The sequence below is a fragment of the Petromyzon marinus genome, chromosome 21, assembly GCF_048934315.1.
Source record: "Petromyzon marinus isolate PM22_M1 ecotype Great Lakes invasive population chromosome 21, UKy_Petmar_22M1.pri1.0, whole genome shotgun sequence".
Lineage (NCBI taxonomy): Eukaryota > Metazoa > Chordata > Hyperoartia > Petromyzontiformes > Petromyzontidae > Petromyzon > Petromyzon marinus.
The window spans coordinates 9,878,265-9,893,907 of record NC_133687.1 but is presented as its reverse complement, the minus strand read 5'-3'; the positions used below and the strand labels follow the sequence as shown (position 1 = coordinate 9,893,907).

General features: G+C 50.6%; 1 protein-coding gene and 1 long non-coding RNA gene across 3 annotated transcripts in view; one reads left to right on the top strand and one right to left on the bottom strand.

Annotated features, from left to right (window-relative positions):
* LOC116944419 (uncharacterized) overlaps positions 1-15,643 on the bottom strand; it is a 177,028-nt gene that overhangs the window by 116,326 nt on the left and 45,059 nt on the right. The gene's annotated exons all lie outside the window — the stretch shown is intronic.
* LOC142925566 (uncharacterized) lies at positions 8,414-10,737 on the top strand. Its single transcript, XR_012942528.1, has 3 exons — positions 8,414-8,875; positions 9,853-10,062; positions 10,619-10,737. It is a non-coding gene; the product is annotated as an uncharacterized LOC142925566 (long non-coding RNA).

The window sequence follows — 15,643 nt, the reverse complement described above, 5'->3', positions numbered from 1 at the left end:
CACCGTGCCACAACCGCGCAACAACAACGCCACAACCACAGCACACCGCACCACGGCCACGCAACAACCGCACCACTACCGCGCCACAACCACGCCACAACCACGCCACACCGTGCCACAACCACGCCACAACCACGCCACAACCACGCCACAACCACGCCACACCGTGCCACAACCACGCGTCAAGCGGCTGTGCCAGCCAAAGCCACACCACACCCAGTGCTCAAACGGTGCTTTAGTTCAACCCAGAGGCCCCGACATCGTAGTCGCCACCGCCACGCCGCTCCGTCGTGCCGGCAGTGTGGGCAGTGGCGCGGCCGAGCCGGTGGCGATGCGGTCGCCACTCGCGGCCGCCCTGGTTAATACTGTGATTACGGGTGGCTGTGTTAATCACCCCCCCCCCCATATATATACACACACACACCACTTTTATACGACGTTATTCGATAAAGAGTTGGCCATGTCTGCTGCCCTCACGGCCCGAGTATGAATTGAAAAAAATGTAATTGCCAATGTTGTTAATTGGATAAAGCCACTTAGCAGCACGCCCCCCCCCACCAACCCCCGATTGCAAAACGACTGCAGGCCACACAACAACCCGTCCCTTCGCGAGAACCTTGCACTTTAAGAATGGCGCAAAAGCCAAATGTAGATTATTTTCCCACGACGATCTGAATACTCGTAAAATTCATAATTGTTTGAGCTCTGGGAAGAAGAAGAAGAAGAAGAAAAAACCACGTGGGGCGAGAGGGAAGGTAGCTGCCTCAGATGGCGGGTTGGGTGACCGATTTGCAACCCAGGAGGTGGGCGTCTCGATTAAATCAGTGGGAAAACAGCGACGCGAGCAAGCGTCTTGAAGTCCGCCCAGCCAGTCGTGCAGGCAGCGATGCAGCTTGTTAAAAACGGGGAGTCCTCGCTTAACGAGCGGCGGTGTTAAACTGCAACGCGCGCTCGCTTCAACGCGTTGCAACGCGGTTTCTGAGCGGCCGACGACGAACTACTTTCTCGAGCCGCATGGCTGAGCGGAGTGATACGGCACGCGGAAGGATGCGGTGACGCGGCGGAGAATGCCCTCACTTATTTGTCCCGCCATCTCACAGTGTGGTGTGCGTAGTCCTTAGTGCGTCGTTATCTCGCCAAACGTTATCGTTACGCTGCTTAAGGGGCCGTCCATAAATGACGTCACGCGATTTTGGACGATTTTTTTTACCCCCTCCCCCCCCCCTCGTCACACGGCATCACAAAAAGTCAGCCCCCCCCCCTCAAATATGACGTCACAAAGCTGTGCCCCCCGCCCCCCCAAAACCATATTTCTATTTTGAAAATAAAACATGCTTCAAATCGCTTTAAACTATTGTCATTGTAGTGCGTATTTAATGTGGCGCCGCACTCTGATGTTGCAGGAGAAAACATTTATTAAAAAGTCTATTTAATTAAGTAGAACGTGTTGTCTATATTTATTTAAAGTTGCGCATTTCGATGTGACGTCACATTTCTCAACCCCCCCCCTCCCCTCGTCACACATCGTCACAAATGTCTAACCCCCCCTCCTCCTCCCCCTAGGTGCGTGACGTCATTTATGGACGGCCCCCAATGGGGAAATTGTTTTCGCTTAACGGGGCACTTTTCAGGAACGCATCTCTTACTAGCGCGTTAAACGAGGACTTGCAGTAACTGTACTCGATCGGGACGAAGACAAACAGCGGGAATCATCGCCCCGACCAAGCAGACTCAAGGTCACTCTTGCAAATGAGACTCTCATCCTGGTATCTCTTAGAGGAGTTCTAACCCCGGTATGATAATAATAATGAAATTGACGGACGCCAGGTCACGTGCGGTGGAGGTAACGTGACCGTACTTCCCAGCTCTTCCAAAGCGGCTGGCCAACGTGAGAGATAGTAATAGGTTTTACTCCTTTTAACTGGCACAAAAAAAACTGACACCTTTATTCAAGGCATCATGTCTGCAATAACCACAACACAAGCAGTCAAAATGCAAACAAAAAAGACAACTCTGATAATAATAATATTGGCACTGTCCTTGAATTTGATTGCTCCACACCCGAGACGGCTTTTCTTAGAGCCTAGTCTCCACTGGTGTTGGACCAGCAGACGCCAAAAGGCGTACGAGAGAGAGTCGGAATCAGAATATTTCGACTGCGGGAGGGATCCGACGCTCTATGAAGCTCTTTCATTTTCCCACAGATGTCCGGTATGGGTGGGTCAGCAAAACAAATATGACAAACAAAAAAACACATTAAAAAATAATAAAATAAAATTATAACAAAATATTATTATAACAAGAAAAATTACGAGCAAATATAGCAAAAAATATATAAAATACACTATTTGGTTATTTCGGTAAAGTCACGTAGAAATAAAATTAATTAAATGACAGAATACGACGTTTCGATTGCAACACAAGCAACCGTCATCAGGTAAAAACGAATGAGAAAACAAACCTGGCAAACTTAAAAATTATAATGCAATACAACACAGAGAGTCGGCTAAAACAACAGTCAACACCCCACCTGCTTGATTACGTTCTTACAAAGATTGAAACATTTTAGAGAGAGACACGCATTGTGTGTCTAGGTGTGTGTCTCTCTCTGTGTCTCTGTGTGTGTCTCTCTCTGTGTGTCTATGCGTGTGTCTCTCTCTGTGTGTCTATGCGTGTGTCTCTCTCTGTGTGTCTATGTTGTGTGTCTCTCTCTGTGTCTATGCGTGTGTCTCTCTCTGTGTGTCTATGTTGTGTGTCTCTCTCTGCTTGTGTGTCTGTCTGTCTGTCTGTGTGTCTCCGTGTCTGTGTTTTGTCTCTCTCTCTCTCTCAAATTTAGCAATCTTTGGAAGAACGTAATCAACCAGGTGGGGTGTTTACTGTTGTGTAAGCCGACTCTCTGTGTTGTATTGCATTATATTTCTAAGTTTACTAGGTTTGTTTTTTCTCATTCATTCGTACCTGATGACGGTTGCTTGTTTTGCAATCGAAACGTCGTATTCTATTATTTAATAAATTTTATTTTCTACCTGACTTTACCGAAAGAACCAAAGAGTAATTCCTACAGTCACGAAAGCTTCAAATAAAGTTTGAACCATATAAAATATCACTAATAAATACAAAAATACAACAACAACAAAAACTACTGGACATCTGTGAAAAAGAGCTTTATAGCTTATCGGATTCCCTCAGCATAAACGCATTTCATTATGCCAGCAGTTGCACGAGCGAGCAATTTCACGGCTGTGCCTTTTAATTTTAGATTTTTATATATGCAGTGCGTGCGCGGGTGTGTACACACATTTCGTTCGCCTCTCACCTGGTCAAATAGAATGTGAAGGTGTCTCTTGTGTGCCACACAAAGACAAAGATCCCCCGTATAGCCCGTACAGTCTGTAGGGGCAAGTGCTGTTAGCGAGCACCTATAATGACCGGAACGGTACACGAGGGGGTGGGAGGCCAGCACCACGCCCGGCCGCCTTTGTCTCCCCAGCAGACACACACACAGACACAAACACAGACACACACACACAGACACAAACACACAGACACACACACAGACACACACACACAGACACAGACACAAACACACACACAGACACACAGACACACACAGACACAAACACAGACACACACAGACACAAACACACACGCAAACACACACACACAGACACAAACACAGACACACACAGACACGCGCGTGCGACCCCACACGCCGCGGTCGACATCCGCTCGCCCTCTCACTCTGCGCGACTCTCATGCCCCGCGCGCGCTCGCTAGAATTTCTCTGCATTCCTCCTGTAGCGGTGCCTGACAATGCCACCACTGTCGTTGCACTACGAAACCACCCACACCACCCAGCCACACCACACACACCGCCCCACACCACACACACCACCCAGCCACACCACTCAGCCACCCCACCCACACCACTCAGCCACACCACACACACCACCCAGCCACACCACTCAACCACACCACACACACCGCCCCACACCACACACACCAATCAGCCACACCACCCAGCCACACCACACACACCGCCCCACATCACACACACCACCCCAGCCACACCACCCAGCCACACCACACACACCGCCCCACACCACACACACCGCCCCACATCACACACACCGCCCCACATCACACACACCACCCCACCCACACCACCTAGCCACACCACACACACCACACACACCACCCAGCCACACCACCAACCCAAACCACCCACACCACCCAGCCACACCACCCATCTGCCCCAACAAAGCAGTATCTATTTTATCTACCCTAGTTGCTGCTGCTGCTGTTGATGATGGTGGTGGTGGTAGTGGTGGTAGTGGTGATAGTGGTGGTAGTGGTGATAGTGATGGTAGTGGTTATAGTGGTGGTAGTGGTGATAGTGATGGTAGTTGGTGGTGGTGGTGGTGATAGTGGTGGTAGTTGGTGATAGTGATGGTAGTTGGTGATAGTGATGGTAGTGGTGGTAGTGGTGGTAGTGATGGTAGTTGGTGGTAGTTGGTGGTGGTGGTGATGGTGGTGGTGGTAGTAGTGTGATAGTGATGGTAGTTGGTGGTGTTGGTGATAGTGGTGGTAGTTGGTGATAGTGATGGTAGTTGGTGATAGTGATGGTAGTGGTGGTAGTAGTGGTAGTGATGGTAGTTGGTGGTAGTGATGGTAGTGGTGGTAGTGGTGATAGTGGTGGTAGTGGTGATAGTGATGGTAGTTGGTGGTAGTGGTGATAGTGATGGTAGTTGGTGATAGTGGTGATAGTGGTGATAGTGGTGGTAGTTGGTGGTAGTGGTGGTAGTGATGGTAGTTGGTGATAGTGGTGATAGTGGTGGTAGTTGGTGGTAGTGGTGATAGTGGTGATAGTGGTGGTAGTTGGTGATAGTGATGGTAGTTGGTGATAGTGATGGTAGTTGGTGGTAGTGGTGGTAGTGATGATAGTGGTGATAGTGGTGGTAGTGGTGATAGTGGTGGTAGTTGGTGATAGTGGTGATAGTGGTGATAGTGGTGGTAGTGGTGGTAGTTGGTGATAGTGATGGTAGTGGTGATAGTGGTGATAGTGATGGTAGTTGGTGGTAGTGGTGGTAGTGGTGATAGTGATGGTAGTTGGTGGTAGTGGTGGTAGTGGTGATAGTGATGGTAGTTGGTGGTAGTGGTGGTAGTGGTGATAATGATGGTAGTTGGTGGTGGTGGTGATAGTGGTGGTGGTGATAGTGATGGTAGTTGGTAGTAGTGGTGGTGGTAGTGGTGGTAGTGGCGGTAGTGGTGGTAGTTGGTGATAGTGGTGATAGTGGTGATAGTGGTGGTAGTGGTGGTAGTAGTAATGGTAGTTGGTGGTAGTGGCGGTAGTGGTGGTAGTGGCGGTAGTGGTGGTAGTGGTGATAGTGGTGGTAGTTGGTGGTAGTGGTGATAGTGATGGTAGTTGGTGGTAGTGGTGATAGTGATGGTAGTTGGTGGTCGTGGTGGTAGTGGCGGTAGTGGTGGTAGTGGCGGTAGTGGTGGTAGTGGTGACAGTGGTGGTAGTGGTGATTTTGATGGTAGTTGGTGGTAGTGGTGATAGTGGTGGTAGTGGTGGTAGTGGTGATAGTGATGGTAGTTGGTGATAGTGATGGTAGTTGGTGGTAGTGGTGGTAGTGGTGGTAGTGGCGGTAGTGGTGGTAGTGGTGGTAGTGGCGGTAGTGGTGGTAGTGGTGATAGTGATGGTAGTGGTGATAGTGATGGTAGTTGGTGGTAGTGATGGTAGTTGGTGGTAGTGATGGTAGTGATAGTGGTGGTAGTCATGGTAGTTGGTGGTAGTTGGTGGTAGTGGCGGTAGTGGGGGATCCATCCCATAGAGTGTCTCGTTGCCGGCAGCGGGCGAGTTCTCTCGTGATCCCCGTTGTTTTCGTCACGGCACGACACGAGGCGGAGAGAGACGTCAACGTTCACTGCCGCGTACACTCGCGGTCGCGTTTCTCGAAGCCGAACTCACCGGCCAACCTCACTAACGTCTCGCACAACGACGACGATGATGGCAAAGCCGACGGGGAACCCGGAGCGATGTGACACCGCTTCGTTCATCCACTGCCGGACGATGGCCTCGTCGGTCGCCGGGGTTGTATGGCCATACTTCACCACGCCGGTCCGTGTGGTTTTGGTGAAGAGGAGCGGGGGAGCGGAGGGGATTTGGTGGGGTGCCCAGAACCGTTTATTTTAAGGCTGAGTCAACCTACGGGAGACGCAGGGCCGGTGGTCTAGATATTGCCCACTGATGCTAGGTGCGGCCGGGAATCGAGGTCGGGTTTCGCCAGGTTCGTAGCGCGGTGCGCGCTAACCACGACCAAGACAAAAAGGTCCTCCGTGTGGATATTGGGGCAAGTGCTGCTAGCGAGGAGCACCTATGAAGGCCGGCACGGGCACAACGAGGGGGTGGGTGGCCAGCACCACGCCCGGCCGCCTTTGCCTCACCCCAGTGGCGATGTTTACCACACACCGCACCAGGTTACTCATTTGAGGCTGAGTCGACCTAGGGGAGGCCCACGACCGGTTCAGATAAGCGTCACACTGGCGTTGGCCGTGAGCGGGAATCGAACTCGGGTCGCCGGGTTCGTAGCGCAGCGTAGCGCTAGCCGCAACACCGCCGCTCCCCATACACACACACAAAGGCAAAGATCCCCCGTGTAGCCTGCCACAGACTATTGGGGCAAGTGCTGTTAGCGAGTAGCATCTATGAAGGCCGGCACGGCACACGAAGGGGTGGGTGGCCAGCACCACGTCCGGCCGCCTTTGTCTCCCCCGTGATCGGGAATCGAGCTCGGTATCGATAGAGTCACAGCCCAGGTTCATAACAAAGACAAAAGATCACACCCCCGTAAAGCCTTCACAGACTTTTTGATTTAAAGCTTTCGTGACTGCAGGCATTCATATTCTTGGTTCTTTCGGTAAAGTCACGTAGAAGGGAAACAATACAATAACAAAAATATAAAACAATATTAAAAATATAAAACAATATTATTGTTTTATATTTGTATTATTTTATTGTTTCCTTTCTACGTGACTTTACCTTCACAGACTGTTGGGGGTAGGGGTAGGGAGAGGGGCAAGTCCTGTTAGCGAGCGCCCTAACCACTACGCCCACCGCTCCACCCACTACCACGCCCAATACAACAATGGTAAGAGACGCGCTAACACACGCACGCCGACTCACACAGTTTTACACTTGACACACAGGCATGCATATGGATGAAAGGCGTGCGCGAAGCGCCACTACAATGCTATTCTGTAAATCACGCACACCACAGCCACGCATAGCCATAGCGACCGATCAACAGTTAAGTTTGGTTTAACCCCCCCCCCCGCGCGCACACACACAGGCAGACGGAAAAGCATGACAGCACTTGCGGCACACACAATAACTCCTCTGTACTGCCTCTGCGAGCACGCAGCCAGCACACATGGCGAACCCATCTCCCTCCCTCTACCCTCCCCTCTGTCTGTCCCCCCCCCCCACCTCTCACCGCGCCCTCCACCTTTCTTGCATTTCTCGTCCCTCCATCTCTCCAGCGCGCTCTCTCGCATCCCTCTCTCCCTGCCACTCTCTCCCTGCCACTCTCTCTCTCTGTACCTCTCCCTGCCTCTCTCCCTGCCTCTCTCTCCCTGCCACTCTCTCCCTGCCACTCTCTCTCTCTCTGTTCATCTCCCTACCACTCTCTCTCTCTGTACCTCTCCCTGCCACTCTCTCTCTCTCTCTGTACCTCTCCCCCCTCTCTCCCTGCCACTCTCTCCCTGCCACTCTCTCTCTCTATGTACCTATTCCCCTTTCTCCCTGCCACTCTCTCTCTGTACCTCTCCCTGCCATTCTCCCTGCCATTCTCTCTGTGTGTACCTCTCCTCCCTCCCTGCCACTCTCTCTGTGTGTACCTCTCCCTACCACTCTCCCTGCCACTCTCTCTCTCTCTGTGTACCTCTCCCCCCTCTCTCCCTGCCACTCTCTCTCTGTGTACCTCTTCCCCTCTATCCCTGCCTCTCTCTCTCCCTGCCACTCTCTCCCTGCCACTCTCTCTCTCTGTACATCTCCCTACCACTCTCTCTCTCTCTGTACCTCTCCCTGCCACTCTCTCTCTCTCTCTCTGTGTACCTCTCCCCCCTCTCTCCCTGCCACTCTCTCCCTGCCACTCTCTCTCTCTGTACCTCTTCCCCTTTCTCCCTGCCACTCTCTCTCTCTCTGTACCTCTCCCTGCCATTCTCCCTGCCATTCTCTCTCTCTCTGTGTACCTCTCCTCCCTCCCTCCCTGCCACTCTCTCTGTGTGTACCTCTCCCTACCACTCTCCCTGCCACTCTCTCTCTCTCTCTGTGTACCTCTCCCCCCTCTCTCCCTGCCACTCTCTCTCTGTGTACCTCTTCCCCTCTATCCCTGCCACTCTCTCTCTGTGTGTACCTCTCCCTACCACTCCTCCCTGCCACTCTATCTCTTGTGTACCTCTTCCCCCTCCCTCCCTGCCACTCTCTCTCTCTCTCTGTGTACCTCTCCCTACCACTCTCCCTGCCACTCTCTCTCTCTTGTGTACCTCTCCCCCCTCTCTCCCTGCCACTCTCTCTCTGTGTACCTCTCCCCCCTCCCTCCCTGCCACTCTCTCTGTGTACCTCTCCCTGCCACTCTCCCTGCCTCTCTCTGTGTACCTCTCCCCCCACTCTCCCTGCCACTCTCTCTCTGTACCCCCTTTATCCCCCCCCCTCCATCTCTCTATCCCTCTCTTTCACCTCTCACCACTCTCTCTCTCTCTCTGTCCTCCTCTCTCTATCACCCTCTCCACCGTGGGCGAGGGATTGTAACACGATGACGAGGAGGCTACACTCCTTGGTCTTGTCTGCATGTTGAACTTCTTTCGCACCGTACGTAGCCAACCGTGCTAATCGCCCTCCCTGTCCCGCTGTCTCTGTCTCTCGTCCTTGCAATTCTCTAACCTGCATCTACACGCCACTCGTTTGCTCGTCCCCTGCCTCCATGTAAATGTCATCCATTTCTCCGTGACTGCCAATGCCCTCACCTCCATGACTCACTCCTCTCCTTCCCTCCACTTACCCCTCTCCAATCCACGTCTCCCCCTCCTCCTCTCACCCATCTCGCTGCCATCTCTCCTCCCTTCACCGCTTCTCGGGGCGCCGTGGTGACGAGATGTTAACTGCCTCGCCTGGTATACAGGAGTTCGTGGGTTAGATCCCGACCCTGACGATGCCTGCTGCTGTATATTTGGAGTTTGCGTGTCTCTCTATCATCATCACGGTGGCTAGGAGATGTTAACTGCCTCGCCTGGTATACAGGAGTTCGTGGGTTAGATCCCGACCCTGACGATGCCTGCTGCTGTATTTTTGGAGTTTGCGTGTCTCTCCATCATCATCATCACGGTGGCTAGGATATGTTAACTACCTCGCCTGGTATACATGAATTCGTGGGTTAGATCCCGACCCTGACGATCCCTGCTGTTGTATATTTGGAGTTTGCGTGTCTCTCTCTCTCTCTCCCCGTAGTCGCGTGGATTTTTCTCCGGGCTCCTCCGGTTTTTCCCCTCCACAATTCGACTCCGCGTCACGCTTTTTAGAGTCACCGTATTTGGCTTTCCACACGATAAGCCACTTCTCGTTGAGCTATCATTTGTGATGGCCAGGTCGCTTCTGAAAAAAAAAGCCACATAGCTCAGTGGGCCCTTACCTGGTAAAATAGAATGAAAAATAGTTGAGCGTATAGTTTAGTTTAAAATGTATGCGCTATCCCCTCCCTCATTCACCATTCATTCTGTAATCTCTATCTATCTATCTACCTTCCTGTATCCCATCTATGCACATCTCGTCTCACTTGTGGTGCGCGCCAGTGGCCCGGTGGTTATCGCACGGCGGCTATGAACCCGGTGGCCCGAGTTTCCGAGTCCCGCTCACGGCTGACATCAGTGGCGGCGGCGTAAAATCCAGCAAGCCAGCCCAGAGTCCCTCTCCCTCTATAATCCCCGCTGACCGCCGGGGTGAAGTATGGTCAGACAAGGCATTGGGAGGCGTTAATCCGGCAGTGGATTGAGAAGGAGCAGGTATGTTATTATTAATACGATGATTCTCTACTTGTTTGGTTCTTTCGGTAAAGTCACGTAGAAAGAAAATAAATTAGATAATAGAATACGACGTTTCGATTGCAACACAAGCAACCGTCATCAGGTAAGAATGAATGAGAAAACAAACCTGGCAAACTGAGAAATGTAATGCAATACAACACAGAAAGTCGGCTAACACAACAGTAAACACCCTACCTGCTTGATTACGTTCTTCCAAAGATTTATATATTTGAGAGGGACAAAACACAGACACGGAGACACACAGACAGACACCAGCAGCAGAGAGAGAGAGACACACACACAGAGACACAGAGAGAGACACACACACATAGACACACAAGCAACCGTCTCTCTCCCACCTGAGGACGATTGCTTGTGTGGCGATCGAAACGTCGTGTGATCTATTATTTTTTTCTACCTACGTGACTTTACCGAAAGAACCAAAGAGTATGGATTCCTTGCAGTCACGAAAGCTTCAAATCAAGATGATTCTCACTCCCATCTCTCTGCTTCGTTTCTCCCTTGCTGTGGACAGACCTCAAGCCTCTTGCACAACTAAACTCTACGGCCTCTCTATTTATGTGCGATGAAGAAGGGCCATTGCTCGGAACGTCGCCGTATTCTATGTATATACAGTGAGGGAAAAAAGTATTTGATCCCCTGCTGATTTTGTACGTTTGTCCACTGAAAAAGATATGATCAGTCTATAATTTTAATGGTAGGTTAATTTGAACAGTGAGAGACAGAATAACAACAAAAAAATCCAGAAAAACCCATGTCAAAAATGTTATAAATTGATTTGCATTTTAATGAGGGAAATAAGTATTTGACCCCCTCTCAATCAGAAAGATTTCTGTCTCCCAGGTTTCTTTTATACAGGTAACGAGCTGAGATTAGGAGCACACTCTTAAAGGGAGTGCCCCTAATCTCAGCTTGTTACCTGTATAAAAGACACCTGTCCACAGAAGCAATCAATCAATCAGATTCTAAACTCTCCACCATGGCCAAGACCAAAGAGCTCTCCAAGGATGTCAGGGACAAGATTGTAGACCTACACAAGGCTGGAATGGGCTGCAAAACCATTGCCAAGCAGCTTGGTGAGAAGGTGACAACAGTTGGTGCGATTATTTGCAAATGGAAGAAACACAAAAGAACTGTCAATCTCCCTCGGCCTGGGGATCCATGCAAGATCTCACCTCGTGGAGTTGCAATGATCATGAGAACGGTGAGGAATCAGCCCAGACACGGGAGGATCTTGTCAATGATCTCAAGGCAGCTGGGACCAGTCACCAAGAAAACAATTGGTAACACACTACGCCGTGAAGGACTGAAATCCTGCAGCACCCACAAGGTCCCCAAGCTCAAGAAAGCACATATACGTGCCCGTCTGAAGTTTGCCAATGAACATCTGAATGATTCAGAGGACAACTGGGTGAAAGTGTTGTGGTCAGATGAAACCAAAATGGAGCTCTTTGGCATCAACTAAACTCGCCGTGTTTGGAGGAGGAATGCTGCCTATGACCCCAAGAACACCATCCCCACCGTCAAACATGGAGGAGGAAACATTATGCTTTGGGGGTGTTTTTCTGCTAAGAGGGCAGGACAACTTCACCGCATCAAACGGACGGTGGACGGGGCCATGTACAGTCAAATCTTGGGTGAGAACCTCCTTCCCTCAGCCAGGGCATTGAAAATGGGTCGTGGATGGGTATTCCAGCATGACAATGACCCAAAACACACGGCCAAGGCAACAAAGGAGTGGCTCAAGAAGAAGCACATTAAGGTCCTGGAGTGGCCTAGCCAGTCTCCAGACTTTAATCACATAGAAAATCTGTGGAGGGAGCTGAAGGTTCGAGTTGCCAAACGTCAGCCTCGAAACCTTAGTGACTTGGAGAAGATCTGCAAAGAGGAGTGGGACAAAATCCCTCCTGAGATGTGTGCATACCTGGTAGCCAACTACAAAAAAACGTCTGACCTCTGTGATTGCCAACAAGGGTTTTGCCGCCAAGTACTAGGTCATGTTTTGCAGAGGGGTCAAATACTTATTTCCCTCATTAAAATGCAAATCAATTTATAAAAAAAATGTACATGCGTTTTTCTGGATTTTGTTGTTGTTATTCTGTCTCTCACCGTTCAAATAAACCTCCCATTAAAATTATAGACTGAACATTTCTTTGTCAGTGGGCAAACGTACAAAATCAGCAGGGGATCAAATACTTTTTTCCCTCACTGTATGTATCCCCCCCCCCCCCCCCGAATTAAAAGCCACAGTGTTATTGACGACTGTGTCGAGGTCTTAATGTGGTTATTTGTCCTGACGCCAGCAAGTTACCAAGCAGATGAAGTTCGACTGCACGTTGGCTCACGTGTCCCGGAAAAGTTGTGAACCCCCGTCCCATTATGCCACCCTCTCGCTCGTTCACTCACTCGTTCACTCACTCGTTCACTCTCTCGTTCACGCTCTCGTTCACGCTCTCGTTCATGCGCCCGTTCACTCTCTCGTTCACGCGCTCGTTCACGCGCTCGTTCACTCGCTCGTTCACTCTCTCGTTCACTCAATCATTCACTCGCTCGTCCACTCGTTCGTTCACTCGCTCGTCCACTCGTTCATTCACTCGTTCGTTCACTCTCTCGTTCACTCGTTCACTCTCTCCCCCTCTCGTGAACGCGTTCCCTTTCACAAGGCTCTCTCTCTCTCTCCGCGTCTCCTCCCCGCGCTCTCCCCAGCAGCACGTATACGTTACATAACACGTGGACACCAACCTCACCCTGCCAGGATTCTATACAAACAACGCGCGCGCACACACGACACGCACACACGACACACACACACGCGTGCGTGCGCGCGCACGTGCGCGCGGTGACAAAGGCAAGACAAAGATCTTCCCTTGTAGCCTTCGCAGACTGTTGGGGCAAATTGCTGTTGGCGAGTGGCAACCCGACGAGAAATGCCGGCACGGCACACGAGGGTGTGTGGGTGGGTGGCCAGGCACCACGCCCGACCGCCTTTGTCTCCCCAGTGGCGATGCTTGAAGCTGAGTCGCCCTAGGGGGAGACGCGGAGAGCTGGGTTCGTAGCTGGGTTCGTAGCACAGCGCGCTAACCGCTACTCTATCGTTCCCCCACACACACAAATACAAAGATCCATATTCTTTGGTTCTTTCGGTAAAGTCACGTAGGTAAAAGTTTTTTTAAATAAATTAAATCACGACGCTTCGATAGCAACACAAGCAATCATCATCAGGTGTGATTTAATTTATTTAATTTTTTCACCTACGTTACTTTACCAGTAAGAACCAACGAATGTGGATCCTTGCAGTCACGAAAACTTCAAATCTACAAGTACAAAGATCCCCCGTGTAGCCTTTAACAGACTATTGTTGTTGATTTTAACACGTAGGCTTACGCGATCTAACCCCCTCCCCCAAAACACCTTGTATTATTGTTGTTGAGTTGTTGTTGTTGTTGTTTGTGTTTGCGCATCACTGCCAACGCAGCAGCATCATCACCTCATTTGTGTACTCATTTACAGAGTACGTCGGTGGGAGCGGTGGTGCCGTAGTTAGCACACTAACGCTACGAACCTGACCCCCTGGGTTCGATTCCCCGGCCACCACGGCTAACATCAGTGGCGAGTCCTATCATTAGAATGTGTCGCGGTAACTCAACCAAACTATTTATGCTACCAGGCAAGGCTCACCGAGCGATGTAGCTCTTTTTCAGAAGCGACCTGGCCACAAACGATAGCTTCAACGAAGTGGCTTATCGAGTGAAAATGTATTAGCAGCCAAATACTCTAAACGCGTGGTGATGTTGATTCTAAATGTGGAGGGAAAAACCGGAAGACCCGGATAAAAATCCACGCGATCACGGGGAGAGAGAGAGAGACACCGCAAACTCCAAATATACAGCAGCAGGCATCGTCAGGGTCGGCATGGAACCCACGACCCCCTGCACACCAGGCGAGGTAGTTAACATCTCCTAGCTTACCATGATGATGATGATGAGAGAGAGAGACACGCAAACTCCAAATATACAGCAGCAGCAGGCATCGTCAGGGTCGGGATCGAAACCACGAACTTCTGTATACCAGGCGAGGGAGTTAACATCTCGCAACCGCGGCACCCCTAACTACCACCTTCATCAACCTCCACTGACCAGCGAGGTGAAGTATGGTCACAACAGCCCCCACAATCGACCGGAACGGAGCTCTGATATTTGTTTTTTCTCACCCAAAAAACTCCATCTTCTTTAAATTCGATCGTTCTCTGCACCCCCCCCCCCCCCTCTCTCTCCCTCCACAATTAGTCCCACTCTTTCCCTGGCGCTCCCTCTCTCAATGGCACTCCCATTCGCCGCTCTCACACTCCCCCTGACACTCCCGTCTCGCTCGCTCGCTCCCTCTCACCGCGCCCCATATTTTACCCCCCCCCCACCACCACCACCACCCCTCGCTACAGGCCCAAGAAACCCAAGCAAAATCCCGGGGGTCCCAAGTAGTTCAAGGGGGGGGGGCGACACCCATAAACTAGTTGTGCCTCCCACCAAACTTCCGTTCCATGGGTGATAAGGGTGCCTTCTTCTCAGTTGGCCCTCGGCTATGGAACACACCGCCCACTGAGATCAGATACGCCCAGTCCATCTCCCAGCTTTCAAATTTCAATTAACAAAAAAACATCATACGTTCAAAAAAGGGGTCTTGCAATCTGGCTGTAAATCCCTCCTCTACTCACCCACCTTGTATATTCCGTCACTTGCATGCTCTCTATCATGCTGCCCGTATGTTTTATGCACATGCCATTGTATTTTTGTTTTCATGTAATAGTTAGGTTTTGTTTAGTGTGTTCAATCTTGATTTGAAGCTTTCGTGACTGCAGGAATCCATACTCTGTGGTTCTTTCGGTAAAGTCACGTAGGTAGAACAAAATAATATTTCACGACGTTTCGATCGCCACACGATCATCCTCAGGTGAGGACGATTATTTTGTCGAAACGTGGTGATCTATTATTTTTGATCGTGGGAAATAACGTTATAAAAATGAAATGCATTATTGTATAAGCTCAAATGCAATGCCTAATAAACATAAAAACCCCATTAACGATCAGAAAGCGAATTAATAACCGATATCGATCCTGCCTGCAAATCTCATTGAATGCCATCTCCATCTCTTGTCCACATCTCCATCATCTCTCTCTATCTCCGTCTCAGCTGTATCTCTCATCTCACATACAAACATACACACACATACACACATAGCTTGTTGTCCTTCCCCCGCACCTCCGATTAGCACGGTTGGCTACGTACGGTGCGAAAAAAGTCCAACATGCACACAATCCCTCCCCGCTCCCCCATCTCTCTCTGTTTCTTTTTCCATCACTCCCCTAACCCTCTCTGCTGGCCCTGCCCATCTCTCTCTCCATGCCTGTCTCTCTCTCTCTCCCCCAGTGTGTGCGTCTCTCTGCCTCTCTCTCTCTCTTCCAGTGTGTGCGTCTCTCCTCTTATCTCTCTCTGTCTCTCTCTCCCAGTGTGCGTCTCTTTGCTCTCTGCCTCTCTCTCTCCC